The 23,825-nt window shown below is 39.7% G+C and overlaps 1 protein-coding gene and 1 long non-coding RNA gene across 3 annotated transcripts in view; one reads left to right on the forward strand and one right to left on the reverse strand.

The window, feature by feature from the left end:
• Positions 1–23,825, reverse strand: part of LOC105448347 (autophagy-related protein 16-1) — a 391,410-nt gene that overhangs the window by 346,740 nt on the left and 20,845 nt on the right. The window lies entirely within an intron of this gene.
• On the forward strand, positions 8,681–12,511 carry LOC105448343. Its single transcript, XR_974234.1, has 5 exons — positions 8,681–8,952; positions 9,037–10,219; positions 10,711–10,893; positions 11,853–11,972; positions 12,324–12,511. It is a non-coding gene; the product is annotated as an uncharacterized LOC105448343 (long non-coding RNA).

Here is a 23,825-nt window from a genome sequence, read left to right on the forward strand (position 1 = left end):
CATTACTATAAAACGTTTTCATATTCTAGCAATCATTGTGACTTTCCAACAAAATTATTTTGATTATTGAACAAAAATTATTTTCCGGATCCAGCAAAATTGTTTCTTCCGTGTATAGCTGTACATAATTAGAAAAATTTGAATCCCTTTTTCCGTCCGTGTCAAGGAACGGCATACGTATTCTCTTATTGTTCTGATATAACGTTTTCTCTTTGCAGCAATTTCGCGGCATTATTCGCGTAATTGTGCTAGTTGAGCAGTACAATACAGAGTGGAGTGATTAGAGGGGCTCGATTCTCGAGGCAGATTTCGTGATAAGCGGATGCGCGTTTGTGACACTCGGGATTACGCAATGGCGTCTAGAACGGTGACGTTAGTCGTTTGCATTGCTTGTTTGCTCTCGATATAGAATGTACGTATGCTACTGATGCGGTAGGAATTGACGCTCGACCTACTGCTTGGCCTTCCTAGCGGTATCATGAATATTTACGCGGCACACCTCACTCACGACAAAATCAATGTACCTGCAGCCGGAGATGTTTCGCAAGCACAGTACATTCCCGTCGCAAACTCCGCGCGAAACGATATCGTCCTTATCCTCACTTTTCCTTATCGCGGATCTAAAAGATTTGTCCGCGCAACTACTTACGTTAATCTGAGAAGAAAACGCTCCGGGGAAATAAGGGTGCAGAAAGTCCCTCTGAAAGGCGAACGCGACTGCTCGTTTCTGCGAGACTTAACGCCTCGGTAGCGAAAGTTCGTAAGCTTTCCGTAAGAATGTTGGCAAACTTCTTATCGTTTTATACTATTACGGCTTATAGTGTTACCAATTCGGATAAATTATGAAACATTTCAGTCGCGCGTATCGAAGGCATCGTCGCGTAGCAATGTTTTTCTATGATTACGATATAATATATACTGTATGATATATAATTTGTTGATGTGTTTTCTTAAATACACAAATTCTACTATATTTCTACAGTATTTTCTTTTTCGCGCTCTAAGCATTGCGAAAAAAATCATTCGATGAAACCAAAATACATTGTATTTCGTGCGTATACACAAAATTGCTAGAATACGTAAATACGAAATATGCCAAATTTCCCAGAAATTGTGCTTGTTATTACGGTAATTCAGGTATGCGGCTGCGAAAATGATGATAAAGCAAATCACCGGCAAAACTGATACCACAAAATATGTAATATTTCGTTGGAATTAAAAAATATATTCATAATATAAATGAATATAAATTATCCATCAACTTGATATAATAATACGTATAAAAACGTTCGTGCGAAGAACACAGTGTCGTAATATAAATTAATTCGCACCGTGGAAAAATAAAAATTCTCTACCATTCGCGCAAACGTAGCCACGTAAGTACATGCGTATAGTTTGACGAGGTCGTGCGCGGAAGAAAATCGTACGGAGGGTACAAAAATGTGGAATGAACTCTTAAATATTTCATGACGAACGAAAGATGTGAATTACGTCATAGACTGCAGGAAGATGGCGATGGTGGAGTGCCGGTTGGTGTGCGAGAGGACGGAAGCGGAGAAGGCGCAGAAGGGATGCTGGTAGCTTGGTAAGAGCTTGAATATGTTGGATGTGGGTGGTACGGGCGTGGTGCGGCATATTACGCCGTTAATACAGTGCATATCGGGATGCGAGCAGCTGGCAAGGGAATCACAACCGCTCTAGTTCACCCTCCTGCACCTCGCGATCCCCTTGAGTCAACCTCTTCCCTCCGCCCTCGCACACACGCAGCCTGATAGTCTCATTCTTATTAATAAAGGCCGCGCGTTGCCTCCGTTACAAATACCATTATTTCACTATATTATCAGGATTAAACAAGCACTAAAACTATAAGACAGTGATGCTAGCATAAAATTTTAATTTTAATCATCCTTATTTTAGAAGATTTACAATGTTAGTGCAATGAGAATTCGGTAATATAGTTGATTGAAGAGTAAATATAGTTGAAAAATAAATAAAGAGCAATTAAGATTCATTGTTTTGAAAATTAAAAATATTCAAAAAGTTAAGTAAGCTAAATATGTTCTTTTATTCTTAATTTCAAAGATAGCACTCTGAATTATATTTTTCTAAATAACATTTGAGAGGGAACATTTCAAATCATCCATTATATATCTGCACAAAAGTGTGAAATCATAGTATATTATACTTCGTGCGATTGCGAATAAGAGATCAATTTATGAAATTAGCATAATAATACTAATACTTGAGAATAGCCGAACTCATGTGCGAACGGCCTGCTCAATCATTCCAGATTTAGAGTATGCCTATCACACCGATAATACAGTGATTATAGACTAGACCATATAAAAGTTAGTATCGATACTCCGATGAGTATCACTAGGATCTTGTTGCTGTATCATAAAGTTGCAATTTGAGTTTTATAATGTCACGAATCCTCGGTTATGCGAAACGCCCGAAGGACACGTCGCGTCCAATAATTGGATGTGGTTCCCGTAATAAAATTTCACCCTGAGAAGTCCGCTTAAGGGCACTCATAAATTTCTATAATATAAATTCCTGGCGTCGCGCGTCGTACGAGTACGCGCGTATGTTCAGAACGTTTAACATTAATATTTTTAACCATTTCGACTAACCATATAGGAAAGGCTTATAAAATTAAAGTTATACCGTCGTAAATGCAGAACACAACGTCTCGTCAGATTTGCATGAAATTTCAGATATACTCGAGAAAGTCCGTGAGATGTGATCTTTACTTGAAAAATCTTTAGCAAGATACTATCTTTTCTCCGTTGTCTTCTCTTCATTGTTAAGTATTGGATAATAAAGCTTTAAATTAAGATTTTATTAAATAGACTAAAAAGGTTAAAGAAGATTAATTAAATAAGATAAAATTTATATCCTTAACAATATTACTTACACACACACACACGCACGTGTCCTTTGTATTTTATTAAGCAATTTTAAAAGAATGAAAAAAAAACAGGAAATGTTTATTCATGTTCAGTTCATTAATCACAGCCTCTATTACGTACTCGTTGAAGTTTGATATATATTTAATGAATCTTTGCGTTGCTTCCACAGCGATTCATTAATTACAATATTTTCTCATTGTCTGAATACTTCCATTTTCTAATTATACGTCCCTTTTTGGTATTATACGTACAGTATACCAAAAAGATATCATTTAAAATAAAATGCAATTTGTAGAGGCTCCGTTCCGACAAATGAGAGAAGCTAACGTCGCACAGGATATTAAAACCGATTCAGAAAAGTATGATCGGAGTGAATAAAAAAAAGAAAGAGAGAGAGAGAGCATATTACTGAATACTCATAACTTCAAACTTTTTATTACATTCACCGGCGAGCATATGCGGTATTACGATCGAGTAATTTCGCAAATCCACTTTCGTAACAATTATAGACTTACTGCTTACAAAAGAGAGTAAAACCGGAGTTTCGCATATTTTCAACTCAAGCGCGCTTATCTTTCCTAATCGTCGTTAACGTCAAAGGAAAAATTATCGTTGTAAATATATCTTACTATTTTCTGTATACGTATATTGTTGCTCGCGTAATTATGGGATTATGAGATGATTTCTGAACATCTCTGGATGGAATTAATCTATCTTAATCTGATGGCCTGTGTTCTTTGTCATGCAGGTAAGCATAGTTATGAAATCTTATTATAATATATACATAAACGAAAGGATAATGTGCATTACAAACGAGTAACTCAGCACTTAAATTAATCGTATCAGATTTTCTACTGCTTTAACTCATTCGTTTTCGTGGACCTCGCATCCTGTCGGTGTACGCGACGTTCTATTTTTATGAATGTAAAACGCTGCACGAAAAAAAGAAATTACGCAGCTGTTAGTTATTCAGACAAATATTCATCATTAAATCATCGTTAAGACCGAAACTTGTACTTGCGAAACATTTGAATATACGCTATAAATATGGAAGCGACGCAAGAATATAACAGTTCACGGGTAGAGGAAAGCTTTCGATTGTGAATTGAAGCATGAAAGCAATTATTATCGATAGATACTACTCGGAGTTGGAACTCGTTTTCAGGGTTATTTCTCATAGGTTCATTTGCAGGAATATCGCAAATAATTATACCACGGGATACAGAAACGTGTTCACGCGCACGCAAATGGATTGGCTTGTAGATACAGCTTGGCTCGTAGCTCATTATTGTTTTTATTTTATTTGTTTCGAATAAACTGAGTCTTATCCTTATGAAATTTGTTTAATTGTCTAATCATAACAGCAGAATTGTGCTTCAAAGGCACGATACGAAAGCTCAATTTAAGCCCTTATTTATCGTATGATTTGTAAAAGTTCTGAGAAAAAATACGATGCGATTGCAAGTGCGATTGTATTTTTAGCATAGTAGTGATTGAATTTTGACGTGTAATCTCCTGTGCAAAACAATTACATTATTCGATACATAATCTTATCGATAACTTCTTCGCAATGTTTTAAGATGCTTATTCGCATCGTATTATTATTTGTAATCTAACTAATCCAGCTTCAGCCTATGATTGCCTATGTAAGTTCGACTTAATTCGGCGCGCAGTTTAAAATGGCTAAATTATTGGATTTAGAATTAACATAAAAATATTAGGTACTTAGATCTAGCCTGTATGACTGTAAAAAGCACTCTCAAATTTATTTGTGGTTTTATATTATACTACGCGGCCAAATTCAACTTATTATTGATTATATGAAAGCAATTATTATCAATAGATACTCGGAGGTGGAACTCGTTTACAAGGTTATATCTGATGGGTTCATTTACAGGAATATCGCAAATAATTATACCACGCGATATGCGAACATGTTCACGCGCACGCGAATGGATTGGTCCGGGTTCTTGCTTAATGAGAAACGAGAAATCCAACGTAAACGACGTAGACGCCCGGGATATCTGCGGCAGCGAAACTTGGAATAAGCTATGCGCTGTCCTGAGTTCCGTCGAGCCGGTATCCAACAATAAACCGTCAACGCGAGCCAAGTTTTCCCATTATCCATTAACCTAATTAGGCTAGATTTTGCAGTATTGGCTCCTCAGTGAAGACACGCTTTCTAAGTTAGGTGGCCGTATAGATTTATCGATTTGCATGATTCATATAAAATAAACCTCACATATTTATGTAAAACGATATCAACGATGTGCGGTTGACTGCGTAGAAAAACTTTGATGTAAAAATATATCCTCATTTTTTTCAATTATTGAACAAAAAAGGGCAATTTTACTGTAAAAAGAAGATATAAATTCTCTTATATCAGAGTATTTATTTTTTAAATCTTGTTTTATCTTCGGATTGAATAATAAATTTCCAAATCAAAAGTAAGCATTCTCAAAATTCGATATTTTGCCCGATGCAATTCTACATGTGAAAAAATGACGTTAATAACTAAAAAATACAAAATATTTTGAAATTTATTATTTTTCGTCCGCGCTTTAAAAAAAATAGGACCTGTCGATCAATATTGTGACTGTGTCATCAAAATATTTTCAAAGTGTTCGAAAATAAATTACCAAAATATACGCGTTGGTATCTCAAACAAAAACCATGTTTTAATTTCAAGGCGGATTGGAAATTATAACGGTCCAGATCACATGCACAGCGTGTGATATTATAAATGCCATTGAATATAAATTACGAATATCGAAAACAGTGGGAGAAACAGCAGCAAAAGATTCATGTTTAGATCATACATCGTAAAAAATGAAGATATATTTACACGCAGTCAAATGCATGAGCAAAAATATTCGTATCTTTAATTTCGTATATTGTGTTAAGCGTAATAGTGCAGCTTAAATTGCTAGTGTCTTAAAATATCTTAAAAATATCACTAATTTTTTCAATTAATTCAGTTATCATCCAGTTAAGAGATTTTAATGAAATCTAGATTAATTTTTAATCATCAAAAAATGTGACAGAATATTCAAAATAAACCTCTATTCTTTCAATTTTCTGCAAATCATATTCAAAAATAATAACGTAACATAAAATAAATTTTATTTTTGAAATTTTAATTCGGAATTTTAATTATTGAGATAAATATTAAAATCATAAAGCTGTATCTAATAAAATGCTAAGGAAAAATCAATTTTATTGCACGTTTCAGATAAAAGGCTATAACTTAATAACATGGTGGTAATTTAGCATATGAACGTGCAGATCGCGTATACGTTTGAAGTTTTGTATACGCAATTCTAAGAGATAAGGACTGCTTGAGCACAGATGAATATGAATCGCCAAAACTTATATATCTGCTCGCAGATGATATTGAGATCCGGATTGCAATAGGCGGCCGAGAATGCTTTCGGAACGACTATTTTGTCAGTCGGCTTCTTAATTAACAACTTCCGAAAGCGACGAGAACCGCCGGAAGGATTGGAACGCGGAGGGAGGAGGAGAAGGTGAGTGTTTCTCGGATCTCTCACGGTGGATGGCACTAATTAAATCTCAGCACCAAGCCACCAAAGCGAACGCGACGAAAGCGGAGAGGCGGAAGGCAGCTCGCGCACTCTTAAATGCAATCTGCATTTCATTAATTTGCCCGCGATCCCGCAGATTTTATTCGTTCGTCTTGACAGAAGACCCATACATCTCACCGCTAAGGATCTCTCTATTCTGCGCCGTCTAATGTCTTTACAAACGTAAAATTGGCGACGCCGTTAGAAATTGCCGGTTAAAATGATCATTACGCCATTTAGAGTATTTTGCGATTAAATTGAACGGTATTCGAGCAGAAAATTCATTAATTCCCCTATTAAAATAATAATTAAAATAATATTAAGTCTCAAATTAATAAACAAATTAATTATCAATATAATAATTCGGTTTGCCTTTCTACGTCTACTAATTTATTAGCTATTTAATCACTGGTGAAAATGATAGGTCATAATATATCAAAATATTTTACTGATCTGATACTCCATAATTGCCATTTATCTAATATTAAATTCATTTCAAGATAATTATATTCATAATCGGCTGTATTAATTTATGAGCTTATTCGAAACGCTTTTAATCAACACTCACCGTTTTGCTACTATCATCGAAAACAGTGGCTCAGGAAAAAAAATTGCGACGAATAAGTGCGAAAACTGGGTCTTGAAGTAACATCAATTGTACATCAATTTCCGAACTCGCTGATCGCATAAATTCCTTTGCATAAATGCAAATCTACTAGAACATCCTTTCAATGCGTTAGCTCGAAGACTAATGCTTTTCGCGACTGCACGGCAAATCAGACGCGAGTTCGCGCTCGCGCTAAAACGCGCATAAATATCTAACGAATTGAGAAGTGCGCGCTCGAGATGTTCACCGCCTGGCTCGGAAGTCGCACTTTTTGCGGGCTAACATCTGACGATCGTGCCGCGAAGGTAACGGACGTGCGTCGAGCGTGCGAGTAATGTAATCGCGCAAGACGGACGACTCTCTTTTCCAGCCTACGGGAGCCTGGGGGTCCAAAGAGAAAATCGGTTAATCCCGACGCAGCTGTATGACGCGAGACGAGATGGGAAACGGCGCGGCGCGGCACGGCGCCCGTACGGCGCTCAGTAACACACACACACACACACATACACACACACACACAGAAGAGCAACGAGATCGTAAAACTCACGTGCATAGGCGAGCGGGTATACATGAGTCAAGCGGCAGTCGTGCGAACGACGCGTTCTCTCCTCACGTCAGCCGGTCCAGGAACCCCCCTAAGTGCCGTGGCTCTTTTGCACCGAACAAGAATTTTGTTCGCGGTTCACATATTACGCGCTCAAAACCTGACCGTTCAACGGACTTATCTCTTTTGTGCGCACGCTCTCCACCGTTCCCTCCTGTTAAATTCACCTCCGCGGGCCGAGTGACCTCCTCGGTCGGCCCATTAGTATTTTTCATGGTGCCGGCTAACTATGTCCGCGGGAAGCGGTCCCCCTATTATGCTCAATCCCTTATCGTTACTGTCCGTGCCATATATTCTCGAAAATCGCTTCCTCGTTCCTACCACCGATGGCGGCGCTAGAATGGGACGGACTCGTTCCGGAAATATGGACTCGCGGGACGAAGGATTTACGTTTTCATTCTACGTCTTTTCAGATTTGTGCCGCGGGCGATTTCACGCCATTGATAAACTTTTCAGCGGAGTTGCCGATAACGGTTCGCGATTCGCTTCAGAAGAGCCGTCGCTGATCGCGAGCTGAGACACACGCCTTGGCACTCTTCCTAAATGCGAAAGTTTACTTTGCTAATGTTGAAACATCTTCGATCGATAACATCTTTAAACATAAAACTTAGTTCACCACAAGCGCTTCATTTAATATTAAATAATCTAATATTAAATAATCTTATAATTAAGCCTCATTTAAAATTTCTCCGAAAAAAAAAAAATTAATTTTATATACGTTACAAGATTTGTAGTTGGAAAAATTCACTTAAAATATTTGTAATTATGTAATGTAAAATTTGTAAAATAAACATCAATTACAGACGATGTAACATTCTTCCGCGAGAGATGATTAAAAATTTAATTTTGAATGAAATCTGCTCTATAAATAGTAATGAGCATATAAAGAAGCAAATTCAAAGAGAGTTGAACGTAGCCAGGAACGATATGAGAAATGAGATTTGAAGCTAATATCAGGAAACTCCCTGAATATTTGGACAGCAAGCAAACTAGGATTAACTGAAGCAGGGTTGAACAATCAAAATTTCCAAACATTCCAACCGCTGGCAAACTGCTGCGGGACAAACAAGTTTAAATTATCGATTCGGCATTCGCTACATGTAGCAAAGTGTCATATACTCGTTGTTATGAACTAATAGTTTCCATCCGCTCGCCAATCGATCTCGCTTCAATATTCCATACAGTATCAATATCATTTACGGAAGTAATAAGACTAGGTAACTGTAAACCCAATCAAGATTCCGCGTGAGTACATTCATTGTCGGTACGAATTGCGTCATTAAGTAGACCAAACACAATTACCATGTAAAACGACCGTTTTTTTCACAGATCGTAATATTTGCAATACGTTACAAAAGCTCAGGCGAGACGATTAAATCTGCTATTACTCTGTCAAAGCAGGTGTCAAAATTTATTATCAGACGTCGTAAACTCTAAGCCATCTTCAGAGGCACAAGACATGCGAATAAGTCCCGAATAAGATCGTATCTCCTGCAAACACCTGCTACGACGATTTGTCATCCATAGCAGAGCTTTCGGATCCGGTATATTCCGGTTGTGCGTCAGAACAGCTTTCAGTGAGCGCTTTAAAGTACAATTTGTCATTCCTAGCGGACAATGGCTCTTCCGCACATTCGAACGGGTTTTCGTAAAGGTATCCTTACTCAGAAACAACGCAGAATCAATTTTCGTCAATCTCGCAAGCACGAACTACAATTCTATCCAAATAAATAATTCTAATGGTTGTTACAATCGACAAAAGAATGAAAATCCTATAACATATATTCAATAATGAATCGGCACAAACTAGAGTACAAACGATTGTTTCAAGCGCAAAAATACGTTCCGTTTATAAAAAAAAAAGATACATTAAGTATTCGCTTCACGTTAAAATCAATGTTGAAAAAGAGAAGTTTCATCGCGGCAAGCAAGGTAAAATTCCACGAAGAAAGCAATTTACCATGCTGAGATCCTCAATGGCCGCGGGAGCCGCGTCAGCATACACACGAAGCGCGGCTAGTAAAATCAATGAGCGCGCAAAAAGCACATACAGGCGAGCAAGCTGTATGTGGAATCTGTAGCGAGGACAGAGAAAGAAGGTGCCTTTGCGCTCTTTTGCCTCGTACACGCTCTCCCTCCCTACACCTCCACCAATTTGCACCGTTGCAACTTGAAAAAGGGACGATACGCGCTTTCTCTTTCTATCTCCATCCCTCTGCTGCCTGCAACATTATTGCTAGAATGAGTGGATGCTTCGTTCAAGAAAACGTAGCTGTGCACCGCGCGTTGCGGTCACGGCGAAGAGGTACGGCGGTACCGGAGAAATGCCAAAAGAAACTAAAGGGAATGGCGAAGTTAGAAAGCCCAACGAGTTTTCCGGCTGCCTCGTTCCACTCTTTCGTCTTCGTCCACTCTCCTACCTCGTCGCTATTTCATCGAACAGCGGTGCTGTCAAATCGTTCGTACGGCTGACGAGGAAAAGCGGGGAAGGTCGGGGTACTTTCCGCGAAAAGTTAGTACGCGGCAGAAAGTTCCATGGTTTTATTGATCACACGAACTTTCGCCTCGGGCTCTATCGCGCCGAAGAATTTTGAAAAAAAAAAAATTTACTTCCGTTTGAAGATTTTACTTGAAAATACTGGTTTAGAATTCGTTCATTACAATCAGGAACTTTGTAAACTATTGTATTTCAAAATTGTGTTCTTCGCGCGGAAAATACCACTTTGCGTTTTTTAAATTTTTACGTTCCGACAATGCGCCAACATCTTAAAGCAATAAAGAGAATAAGCAACGATATAAATAATCTCAATTTATTTATTATAATATGTTTCAACATATATTTTATGATATTTTAGTGGAATTTATTTAGCAAAAGTAAAAATTGCTTAAAAAATATTTATTAACGCTTTTTAAAATCCCGCGGTTAGCGAGAATGACTAAATAATCTCGCGATCGGAGACAAGATTTATTCTCTGAATAGCGATTCCGAATTTAAAATTGCAGCGACGATGAAAGATGTTTCAATATACGAACGGAGTAACGCTCTAGCATGGAAAATGCCATGGAATACATAGCGTGAGCCGAAAGAGATGTTAACGGAATTTGGAATGATGCATTTTCTACGTTTCGAGACACAATTATGACAAAGAAACAAACATATACTATTTCCCGTTTACGTCAGGAGAGGTAAAATGTAAAAATAATAAGCGGAAATAACATACAATTCGATATGAATGTGCATATACATACGTCCGACATACGCTGAAATCTGTGCGTCTCATGGATAAAAAACGTTTCTTTTGTTCTTATTCCATAATTAAAATCGCAGTTGAAATTTAATATCGCCCTCATAATTTTTCCGGCGCGCCGCGGCGCGTCGTCTGCCCAAGTTCGCCTTGTCGGGATTCCTGCCACGATTTCCGTATAAATCTGGAGGAATATAATTTTATAATATGAAAAAATTCCGAACGGCGTGACCCATATTTCAGGACCCGGTCGAGCAGACTAGCGGGTAGGGCGTTGCGGAACATCTCGTTAAATCAAGGCTATTTATTTTGGCCTCCACCGACAGCTTGGCTATGCCATTCCAATGATGCTCGGATGCTTTTTAAAGAGGTGTTTGCAAATAAAGCTCTTTAACTCAAGAGAGATAGAGATAGATAGATAGATAGATAGAGAGAGAGAGAGAGAGAGAGAGAGAGAGAGAGAGAGAGAGAGAGAGAGTAAGATACTGAGATTCCACGTCGCCGAGACATTTCGTTGCGTTTCGCGTCGGTTAAAGTGATTTTTGCATTATAACGCAAAGTGACGTCGGTGGAATAGTAAATTCTGTGCAGATTGCGCCGCCATAAAGAATCTGCATAATCTCACGGCGGTTATAACCCTGTCGACGACAAATATTTTTACGCTTCAAGCATTTCGCGGCGGAATAAGCTCTCTCGCTATTAAATGCGCGCGTTACGCCGACCTTTACGCTTTCTTACGAGAGATTCGCTGATACTCTTCTTCAGATTAGACGTATATAACGAACGCATTATATTCCGGCATTTGAATATAGTTTTTGCATTTTCGTCGAATGCATCCGCGGTCTAAAAATATTTACGCGCATAAATAAGAATATTTATCATCCTACTGCTTTATTACAGCTTGAAATAAAAAGGTAAAAATCCTAGAAAGAAAGGCAAAATTTATGCGTCTGTGCAAGTCCCGCAGTTTGCAGTAAAGTGTTTTATGTTTAAGCATCTTGAAATATTGCAAAAAAAAAGGTCAGTCATATAACAAAATGAATGTTTGATACGTTATATTTTTATAAGAGCAGGCAACTCTTGCCTAAGAATATTTGTAATTATAATATTTATTACGTTTTCAAAGAGAATTTTTAACATATAAACATATAATACTGTTTTATATTTATAAAAATTATTTACGCAAAATATATTTATTTATAACTTATAATATCAACATTATCAACGCCTATTCGTTAATAAAGCGTAATGAATCAATAAGTGTTTTAAGGTAACTGTGGAAATTTACTATAAACTGAAATCGTCATAACTCAGCAATAAAGTCAAATTCGCAACTTACAGATGTATCAAATAAAAAAAAAATTATTTCAGATAAACGTTTTTTATTCGGATGAATAAGAAGAATGAAGGTTAGCTGAATATTTGCATTCACTTCCCATTTAAATTCCATTTTCTGCCCATCCCCTGCCATGTAAATGTTTTGCATTGGGCCATAAATTTCAAAAAGAATAAAACAGCGTTTCGTAACGTTTTAGATATATCCATTTGTAATAGTTTGCTGAGATATACCGCGCGTTTATATATAAACGAATTATATAAAAAATCAATAAATGTTTATCTATGTTGATAATATTATATAAGTACTGATTATTATATACTAAATTTAGCTCGTAAATATTAATATTAATTATTATAAGATTTACGAGTATTTGAATTTATATCTAAATTCTCGTTAAAAAGAAGAAATCAAAATCAATATCAATCATAATTCGCAAAATGTTTCCGATGCAATACCAGTATAGAGTTCAGTGTGACACAGCAACGACCATGGAATAAAACCAGCGAGGAAAGAGATTCACATTTCTAATTTCGCACAGTCTTATTTGCGCCGAATGCGTATTTTATATCATCACGCAAACTTTTTCACTTACTGCCCACGGAAAACATGTCGACAATTTGCGTTGTGTTAAAGTTGCAGGACATAAAGTACAGGCATGAAAACGATTTTCAAAGTAAAAGAGAGGAATGGCGAAGTAAAACGGACGTAGAAATAATTGGATACGAAACAAAATCAGTTTAAAATAAAGATGAATCTTGAACCATGTCCTCGACGTTGTCGTGTTCGATCACCCGCATCGTTTGCACCACATCGCTCGCAACGACCAACGATGCCACACGCATGTTGCATAATGCAACGCTTTACCGGACGATAACTTATCCAATCACCGCACTGTCAGTTATAATCAACTGATTCTATTACCCATCGATTTATCCTAATGAAACGTGATCGTTATTTATCACCATTTTCAATCGCGAGCGTCAGCTCGATTTTTTCCGACCGCGCGGCTTTTCCACGCTCGCGAAAGATTCGAACGGATAAAAAGCGAATGAACCATAGCGGTGCGATAAGGTCGATTTCTGAATGCCGGAGGGGGGGAAAAGGGGTGAGAGAGAGAAGGGGGAGGGAAAGCCGCACACACAGAGCGATCGTAGTAATCGGTGCGCCGCACTTCGGCGTATCCATTTCACAAGTAATGGTGCATAACTCATGACAGGATAAATGAAATGCTCGCAAGCAGATCCAGAAAGGTACAAATCGAGCAAATCAATTTGCTTCCATCAGAGCACAATACAACGAGTAATCATTCTACAAACGAATTCTATTTCGATACGCTACGCGATCTGCAAACGAGATGTTTTTGTAATTATCGGTATTTCCGGATTATGACGTGCGGGTTAGATTACCGAACGCATAAATATTCCAACGGGAGCAAACCAATGTGCATGCCAGAATTAACATGCCGCTGATGAAGTTTCGCGGTACGACAAAATAGAAAAAATAAATAAAACCACGGTAGATTACATTTGCGAGAAGAGTTTTCAATTAAATTAAGATTGCTGTATTTTGATATCTGAACATTTGCTTTAGAACAATACGCATTTTCTTGTTGTGTAGGAAATTAGACTTTTTTTTCTTATTGATTAATTTAGTGAGCTTCATCATTAAACGCAAGAAAGAATCCGTTGAATAATTTAATTAAACAATATTTTTGCGAAGAGCTGTCGATTATCTTATTCGCACACATAAATACGTCATTATCCGATCCCTTTTACGTCAAGACAAAATTGTGAAATAAACACAAAGTGCGCACACCGGTTACTCAGGATGCCAGACACGATCACACGCTATAATTCAAGAGTATCCGTCAATAAGTCGATACGGGAGGTACAAGAGGGAAAGATCGGACATCCACTTCGTCATCAGCGTTGAGTACCGCTCCCGTTATTACTCCACCAGCAGCGACGCATTAATTTGCCGGGCGTCCCTTATCAGTGACGTTTCATTTGTCACCAGGTTGTACCATAAATGTCAGCGAGGGTGGTTGCCAAGGAGCCTTTCAAGCACAAACTCGCGTCTTGCGCGTCAGATGGGCGGTGACGGCAAGTCGGCGCACTGGCGAAGTTTACGCTCATGAGGGGGACGACTGTCGCTGCCATCTCTCTCTCCCTCTCTCTCTTTCTCCCTCCCTCTTTCTCAGCAGGGAAGTCTTAAAGCCGACGCGATGCTTAAACGTATCCCTGAGATCTCTTTCTCTGACTCGCTGGCACATGTATCATACCCGTTGAGTAACGACGAGAAACGTTCGGCTGGCACATATATGCTATATCACTGTCTAAATTTATAAACATATACGAGACACTCTCTTTCGTGGCGCGACGTGTTTCGGATAGCAAAGATGCAATCGTATTTGTGCATACGCGAAATGCATATACATATCTTAGCAAAATAATGCAAATTATTGTATGCATAAACATATTTAAGAAACCAGCAAAACGGTCGTTACTATCGGAAAATATGTGCTCGAAAAAGTTAGAATCGGATTTAATATATGTATATTATTGATTATTGTAAAAAATAATACACCAACTATTGGTGATGCACATTTTTCACTATTATCCATTATTCGGTGTACAAATTATTAAAACATTGATTTAAAAAATCTCTCCCCCCCCAATATTTCAGAATCGATAAAAAAAATCAAAACATTTCGCGATATCCAAAGATGATGTCTAAAATATTCACATAGAAATATAAAAATGTGCATTTTCCGTAGATTTAAACTGTATGTAGCGAAAACGTTCCTGTGTGGGCGATATGTCTAATTGTTCATTAAACAAAGAGCAATCCGCAAATTTTGCAGAAAGGCCTAACTGCCTTTCTTGAGGAACGATCGTGAAAGGAGGTAAATTCCGTTACGTCGGGAGGGCCAGGTAATTAACCGATGTTCCGATTCGCGGAAGCGGAGGCTAGTATTCGCACAGTCGGACCCCGGAAACCGCGGGCGATCGTGGCCGGAATCCAAACGCAATTAGTTACACGCGCGGTAGGTGCAAGGCCAAAGCTCCTATCTCCCCTCGTGGGTGCACATTCGTATATACCGTGTGCCCGTATACGTATGTAACACATACGTATGTAACACACACGTACGTACGTGCGCCCATAACGATGGCAGAGTCGTTTCTCGAGCGGCCGTTCGAGTAGCCGGCAGCGGATCCTTCGCCTTCCTCCTTTTACGGTGCTCCGACCTTTCACCGCGGCTACCGGGGACCTCTTTTCACCCTCCTAATTTCCAGCTAGTTAAATAACACACCGCCCGCACGGCGCGAGCGATAAACACGAGCGGGAAGACGCACCGGGCGCGGGGAGCCCGGGCGGGGATCCTGACGGTGTAATGATGTTCTCTAACAGGATTCCGCTGTCGCCGCCGTGTCCGAAGTATAACGGTCGAACGGGAAATGCCAGTACGGCGATGCGAAAGCGCCGATCTAATTGATGGCAATGATACGGTGTCAACGAAAACAGACATGACCGTGACATAAACGACTGTGACGTTCCATTGCCGTGATTACGGCACGATAGCGTGAAATGGGTTAACGGTCATATCAAACGTTGTGATTGCTCACAAATAGATATTTGACGACTCGCGAGATAAATCTTGCGCTTTATGACGCGCATAAAGCACAAGTTACACATAAAAATTTTATGCAATCTCCGCGGTAATCAGTATAACGGAATTTTAACATGTCATTCGATAATGATAATATTAATATTTACTTTTCGATGCTTTTGTTTTTATTAACAATTTACTTCGGTGCTTTGTAATCATCGTATACCATTATTTACAATAGATTTAAACCAACAACAAAGTATTGTACACGTACGTCGAAAAGCGAGGAATTTCCTGGCAAAACATTATTCGGCGAAACGAAATTGTGTTTCACTATATCAGGAAAGTGAAATTATTCCATTACGCAAATTCCCGAGAGCGCGCTCTCGAGCCGGGGTATACTCAGCATTACCACGATGAGAATTATTTTCCATGAACGACAATGGAAAATTACTTTTCGCTCACGCGCAATCGCCCTCGCACGCCATTGCGTATTCCGCGTGCGGTCGCAATGTTGGCGACAGCGCGGTCTCACCCACGGCCCCATCCCCTACATTCCGACCGAATCCACCCCCCCCCGTATTTGAGATCCGTGGAAACTCGCGGCTTCCCGTCCCGACGTCCGCTAAGTGAATGCATAAATTTCTCGTCGTTTGTTTTAGACGCACCGCGCGACACCGCCACCGCCGCCGCAAACGCAATAACGCGACATGTTTCTTTGTGTGCTTTACGACTCGCCGCCTTGGCGTCTACCTAAATGGGCTAATAAACAGACCCCGGGGTTTAATATCGAGTCGAGAGAGGTCGCTCCGCGCGAAAGGAGCTCCGTTCTCGTAATTCCCCATTTCTCCCAGGTTATCCCCGCAAGGGGACCGACCGTTCTCGTCAATCTCTGCGAATCTGTCTGTTTCCACCGCCCGATCTCCGCTCATCCCGCGCCGCGCGACACACTCGCTCAGTGACATTTGTACCAAACGCGCGTCTGCATCTACTCACGTCGGAGCCACCGCCGCTCCGGAACGGGTTAAGACTCCGTGCGACGATCGCGCCCACTCCCCCGATACTCGCGGAGCTACGGGTAATGCGGCCTCAGCGACCGCATCCACCCCCACAGCCGAGAGACTGTGTGATGTACGAGGTGAATTAATAACACCCACCCGGTGGTCCGACATGGGCATACATATATGCATGCAAAGCATACGTACATATGTATTCGGGTTTACATAGAAGAGATAGGTACGAATATATAATATCAGATCTGGTGCAATGCAAAAAAAAAATACTTCCACCTGGGGCATATAATGCTATCCCGCAAACGTTTTTCACTGGATCGCACGAGATGTTTATTCTCCTCGAGTGATTGTAATTTTTGTTCTCACGATTTATCGAAATTTTGGAGAAGTTTCGAAGTATATATTATAATGCGGCATGGCTATCTCACGGTCAGCCAAATACATCTCGATAAAATGCAATTTATTAAGCAGAAATCTTGTTTATGTCTTGAAGTACAGAAGCATATCTTACATCAAAATAATTAGATGAATTAATTTTTTCGTAACTTTACACAAAATTGTGCAAATTATTGTTTTAAATAAATGGCGCCAACATATGCACGAGACGATTGTTTTATTCTGCTATGCATATCGTACTCTCGCAGAGACAAATCGCGAGGAGAAATGCTCCGAAGTTTCGACGAGATCCACAATGGGATAAGACTGAGTTACGAGGGAAAATAGTGTCGTTAGAATCACCGCGATAGCGGCAGCTTCGGTATTATTGTGCTTGGCTGGGTCGTGAGATAGGTGCGCGGATATAAAGAGATGACGGTGGTATGAGGGAAAAGCCGTCGAGGGTTTTATTTAGGTCGATGTTGTTTTACTAAAACAAGAGGAGTTCTGAAGTTAACTAAGAGAGGGTTCGGTTCTTACTTTGATGCATTACAGTTTAGTTCCGCTATACATACTTTCTTGGAAGAAAGATGAAAAGTTAAAAAGATATTCCATTCCCTCCGTATGTCGTATATCTTATTGAAGACGCGACTAAATTTTATATTAAGAGAGAAGAATTATCGTATACTAGAGAGAGAAAAAGAAAGAGAGAGAAAGCGCATGTGCGTGCGTATTTCGGTTATGTGATTTTCAAATATGTGATTTTTCCATTTTCTTAAATATCGTAAAAAGAGCACGATTAAATTCTGTTCAGCACGAAATTTCTAGGCGATTAAACAATTCCGAAAACTTTACACGATCTTTCCCCCGATTAAGGATACACTCGAGTAACCTATTATCTGATAAAACGCGAAATTATGAACTTAAGCATCTCTCGGTATTATCCGTTTCCTTCGTGCGCCCGACTTTTTCGCGGGCTTTGCATTAAAAAATACTGCTATCGCGCGACCGGCGTCGTCTGGCCCGGTGGGACTGCAGTGCACCGCGCGAGAAAAAGCGTCCCGGTGAAAGCGTGACTTAGCACACTCGCCGCCTTTTGTATTCGTCCGGTAACCTCGGGAATTAATTTACGCGGACTCTCCTAAGTGCCGCGATGAAGATTGAGAGCGTCTGGCTCGAACTCCCCCGGGACCGCAAGAGTGTTTTCGCGCCAAGGCGCGCCGTGTCGCGGAGGATCTCGAGGGGATTCACCGATCCGTAGTCGAGTAGCGATTTGCATTTCATCCTGCGCCCGTGCCGTGGTGTGAGAAGGGTGCGGGAATCCTGTCGATCGCTGAATTACTTACCTGTCCACGTACACTGTCACGGTGGTGCGGCGCGGCGCGACGCGAAACGAAACAGAGGCAGGAATTATAAGTGCCGACGATTCGTCGACTAACGCCCATTTGGTATGCGGAACAAAACCGATCGGAAAATTACGTGTACTTTGCAAATGAATGTAAAATAACGTATTGTATCCTAAAAATTTCATAAGAATCTGTCAATAGCAAAACAAATTGAAACAACTTGAATTTTCGCTATAAGTCGCTATAAAATGAGTGTTCTTTTTTTTAGTAAAATCATAATTTTCAGTGTTTTTCGTCTCTGTGCTGAATATTTCTCAATAGCCTAATTCGGTTTGATTTCGATCAATTTGAAATTAAATGCGTATCGCGCGAAAAAATGTTAAAAATTCTAATAAAATTAAAGTGACTAATAAATCTCATCGAAAATTTACTGTCTCAAATAAACAACTCAGGTCAAGACCTTCTTGTTTATTTAGGATATACAAATCGTGACCAACATAATTATATTATTTTCACTTCAATTTTATTAGAATTGTTGTTTGTCAGCGATCTCTTCTACATATCCGCAGATATATGGATTCTACAGTTTTTAACGTTTCGAACGGCTTATTAGAAGAGACTTTCCCAGGTAATATTACTCTCGGTGGTTTGCATTTGCCTTTCGAGAGGTGGCGATCGCTTTCATAATTGATTAAAATCTGGGTAAAAGTTCTGGGTAGACTTGAACCTGGGTCTTTGGTACAGAAAGCCGACGCACAGCCACAATCGTCACACTTATATTAGAATAGACTATTGAGAAGTATTCAGCGCAGATATATAATCTCATCGAATAATGTCGACTGAATATAAAATCCAAATACAAAATTCACTGAAAACGCACGGAAATCATATTATGATCGCCATAAAGGGAATTTTCGCCCCTCCGGAACTACTTTAAACTTATTTATCTCGTATCTTCAACATACGCCCCTGATATTATAGCTATTATCGACATCTGTGTTCCAGTCCACATTTCTTTTTTATCGTATATTAAAGAAATCGTAAAAAGCTAAGTGACGAGACCTTTATATATCAATATAACTGAAATGACCTGTTGTAATGTTCCCTAAATGTTCAAATTTTCAAAAATTCGTAATCGATATTATTGAAATGGAAGTAATGTAATATAATGTAATGTAATTAATCTAAAATTAATTATGTGTATAAGAAGTATAAGATGTTATCTCGTTCGTAGAAGAAAATTATAATACGTTCGTTTGGAAACATTTGCCGTTACATTAAATTACAGTTAACTGATTTACGATAAAGATACTGTCCCGTCGAATTTGATAGGTGTAATTTTCCTGGAGTATGATCAGTTATTTAATAGCAATTTCACTCGAGTCCGCCTCTGAATTGGAGCAACGGATATTGAAAGTTTCTGATTTGAACAAATCGCGTGGCTTGAACGTGTAGCCAATGCCTGAGGCAGTCAGGCGAAGTTCGATCGATGCTGCACGCGTCGGCGTTCGGCAAGAGTTGAAAATTTTCAACTCACGCGCTAGACAAAAGAAGAAAAAAAGGACGAGGGAAGAAGAATGAGAGACAAAAAAAAGAAGGAAGAGGGAATAAATAATGAAAAGGGGTAAGGGGAGGAAGGAGGAGGAAGGAGGAACGTAACACGAAGGTAGAGACGAGGTCTACGCAGGCGAAGGCTTGATTGCCGCACACACCGTGTCACGTGAGAAAGGATAGTAGACCTCGCTTCCGAGGATTGATAAGGGGAGCGCGATACGCCGACTGGCAGCTCAATCTGCCTCTTATTCTGCGATACAATAGGCCGATACCATAACCGGACATATGCCCGTTATCGATCGCAGCGATCGACGAACTTTCGTTTTCTCCGGACGGACGGTTCGCTCGATCATCGCTCAATCGCGAGGTGAGACTTTGGGTTAACGTCTGCACACGTTTCGTTGCGCGGGGCTGCATTTCTCGAACATCACCGATCGTGACTCGATAATACAGGCGATAGGAAGACTGACGATGACTCATTGCTTCGAGAGTAAAAGTTACGCGCACACCTCGCGGCGCCGTTCGTGACATAGGTACGTGTGCGCCGCTACGCAAATGTAGCAGTTCGTTGAGAATGCTAATGCGAATATTAAAATGTTTCATTGTACATGGGCGATTATAAGTGACGCGCTCCTTACAAACCTTACAATCTATCGCATTATCTCTTATTGATTATTGGTATCTATGCGAAACCAATAAGGATAATCCATAGATGGCAATATTTGCAAGAAGCATGTGAATTCTTATGATTGCCTATGAGCAATTAAGCATTTTATCACGTTCGCTGTCCATCTAAAAAAAAACATATCACTTTTAGAATTCAATTTTATACAAATATTATTTTCAGCGTCTTAAAGCGGTTTATATTTAGTTAATTTCACACGAAATCTCACACAGTAATTTTACTGCGATAGGTCAGTATCACGTGCAAGAGCGTGATGGGCATTGTCCGACGAAGGAACTTCAATCACACGCCGCGTGATGAGCAGCGAACGTGTTAAGAGCATTTTAATGTTCAGCATTCTAAATAAATTGCTAGTATAAACAATAATTATCCGCCCCCATAATAAATCTTATTCAGTGAGTAAAAATACATCAGAAAGGAGTATTTGAAAGTCCCAAGTGTAAATATGTTTATGCATGCTATCGATCATCCACGTACACCTGATCAAAGGAACTTCGCCTGTTAGGTCAGGGGACCTGGCTGACACTTTGACCATGTCATAGGCGCGTGTACATGCGGCCATCTACGGCATGTCAGTAGCGGCTAGACGAATATATATACATAATTGATATGTACACGGTAATGTATGGGCGCGTATACACGTACGATATGTGTTAGACCCCGGCGTTTCACTGGAGACGGAAGCACGAGGCAAGCCGAGGACGAGCATCCTCTTGTGCGCGACTAAAGCTTGCGCGAAAATCATATGCAGTAAAACTGATACCGAAGCCCACTTCGTTGCAGCCCGAGGACGGGCTCCCTTAAGAACACTTATGATATAAGTGCGATACTACTATACGAGCGCGACGTAATACGAACTCACGTGCACGTACACGGCCGTAGATTCGTCACTGATACACGACTGGATGGCGCAGTGTGCGCGACAATACGCGGGGCGAATGAAGTAACGGCGCGCAGAAAAACACAGAAGAAACAATAACCTTAAGGTATATCGGAGTTTACAGTTCGCTCGGGAGGATAACGGCGCGAGAGATGCGGTTTAGCGAAAGCCGCGGTGATTCTTAAAGGGACGAAATCATGCACGGATAATAATAAGCGGAAACGATGTAACTTTGGAATTGTCTTCTCGGATTGCGCGCGTCTGAGGATTCGCGAGAGAGAAAGATTGAGTTTTATTAAGATTTTCATTTTCCTGCGAAGAGTTGAATTTCGCCTCATCTCGGAGTATATCTTCACCGAGCAATTTTCTCGGAATAATGTCACACCGCTAAAACGCAATCGTTATCGACAGGCGCAACGTGCTGCTTCCCATCGAATAGTAAGAAGCCTATTTTCCAACCTCATAAGACCCTAATACGTCTGCACTGCAAATTTTCTCATTACAACGTTCGACTCGAAAAAAAAAGTATCATGCGAATAAACAGACCTTCGTAAAAGAGATAACACTCTTAAACCGAAACGTTTCTATAAGTAACGGTAACTTGTAATACCAAGTTTATGCAGTAAATATACTTCAAAGAATAAAGACTAAGTAAAAGGATGCACGGAAATATCTCGGAGAACTATTTCCAAGTATTTTTTTTTTCAATATTTCGCTTTTACCAGTGAAATTTCAAATAGTCTAAGAGCGGGAAGTTGAATTAAAAATTTCATCTCGCAACAATCTCCGCGCAACAAAGGTGCACGAACAAAGAATCGCTCTACATCTTTTTATCTCTATTTAGTCAGTAAGATAAAGCCTCTCCTTAAATATTAATTGCACTTCACATACCTTTGCCTTGCGTATTATAAATTTAAGTTTCCCATTCTCTGTGTGAGCTTTACTCGCTAAATCTCTATCATTACACTACAGTTATTGTTTGAACTCGCGATATGATTGCGAAATCAACGACGAGTGGATCAAAATCCGCTCGAAAACTCGATCGACGATGCATACACGAGAGGGAAATCGCAAATCGAAAGAGAGAACATTGTGCCGAAGTAGAAGGAAGCAGAAGTGCGTGGGTCACAGTCGGCAATCGGACGGGGGTAAATCAGTCTTGTGAGCGTGCCGAGAAATGGGTCAAGCCTTATTACCAACGACGTAATCCGGATAAGCCGCGCAGAGAGGAGAGCTACTCTCGAGATTCTCTCTTTTCAGATCCACTCGAAATGCGAGCTCGCGATTGTGCGCTCGTGTTGATTAACTAATTATCGGCCGGGCCGGCATAATCAAGGCCAGCGAAGCTGGTTAATTACGCGATCAAAGGGCCGCAACTGTTGCTGCTTGCTGTTGCGGTAACCGAACGAACAATTCCGGTGCAGCGGTTCTGCAGCGAAAAGTCGTGCGTCACTCTCTCGCGTGGGCTTGAGACTTTCCTTCTGCACATCTTTCACTTCGGCGTCCTCCCTCGGGGTATAAAATGTCGCGCGACGCACGCCGGGAAACGAAATACCATTGAGGGATGCGTCGACGTACGATTTCATACAAATCGATGCGACGGCGACGTTGCAAAGTTCTCAACCATGAGAAACAGCGACACCGTGAGATTTTTATGATCCGAGATCATAAAAATGTTATAAAAAAGGAAACAGTTGCCCGTCGGACATTTGATCCATTTACGTATTCGAACACAAAAATAAAACGCTCCGAATTGAATTTCTAACAATAATCTCGTGTACCAGACGGAAAAAAATGATTTATTGATTTCAAGTGAATTAATTCAGAGAAAAATATACGTTTAGGCGCGTTGAAAAAATTAATATTTATTCAATAGTATATTGATTGTGTTAAATAATGTACAAAAATTGAAAATAAATTATTATATATATATATATATTAAAAAATATAAATAAATATTTTTCAAATTAAAAAAAAAGACAAAATTGTCCGTATTCATTTGTAACTTTATAATTACTAAAAATCACATATTATATGCTGTCGAACCAATCTATTAATTAAAAATACAATT

Source organism: Wasmannia auropunctata, unplaced genomic scaffold (genome assembly GCF_000956235.1).
Source record: "Wasmannia auropunctata unplaced genomic scaffold, wasmannia.A_1.0 LD336088.1, whole genome shotgun sequence".
NCBI lineage: Eukaryota > Metazoa > Arthropoda > Insecta > Hymenoptera > Formicidae > Wasmannia > Wasmannia auropunctata.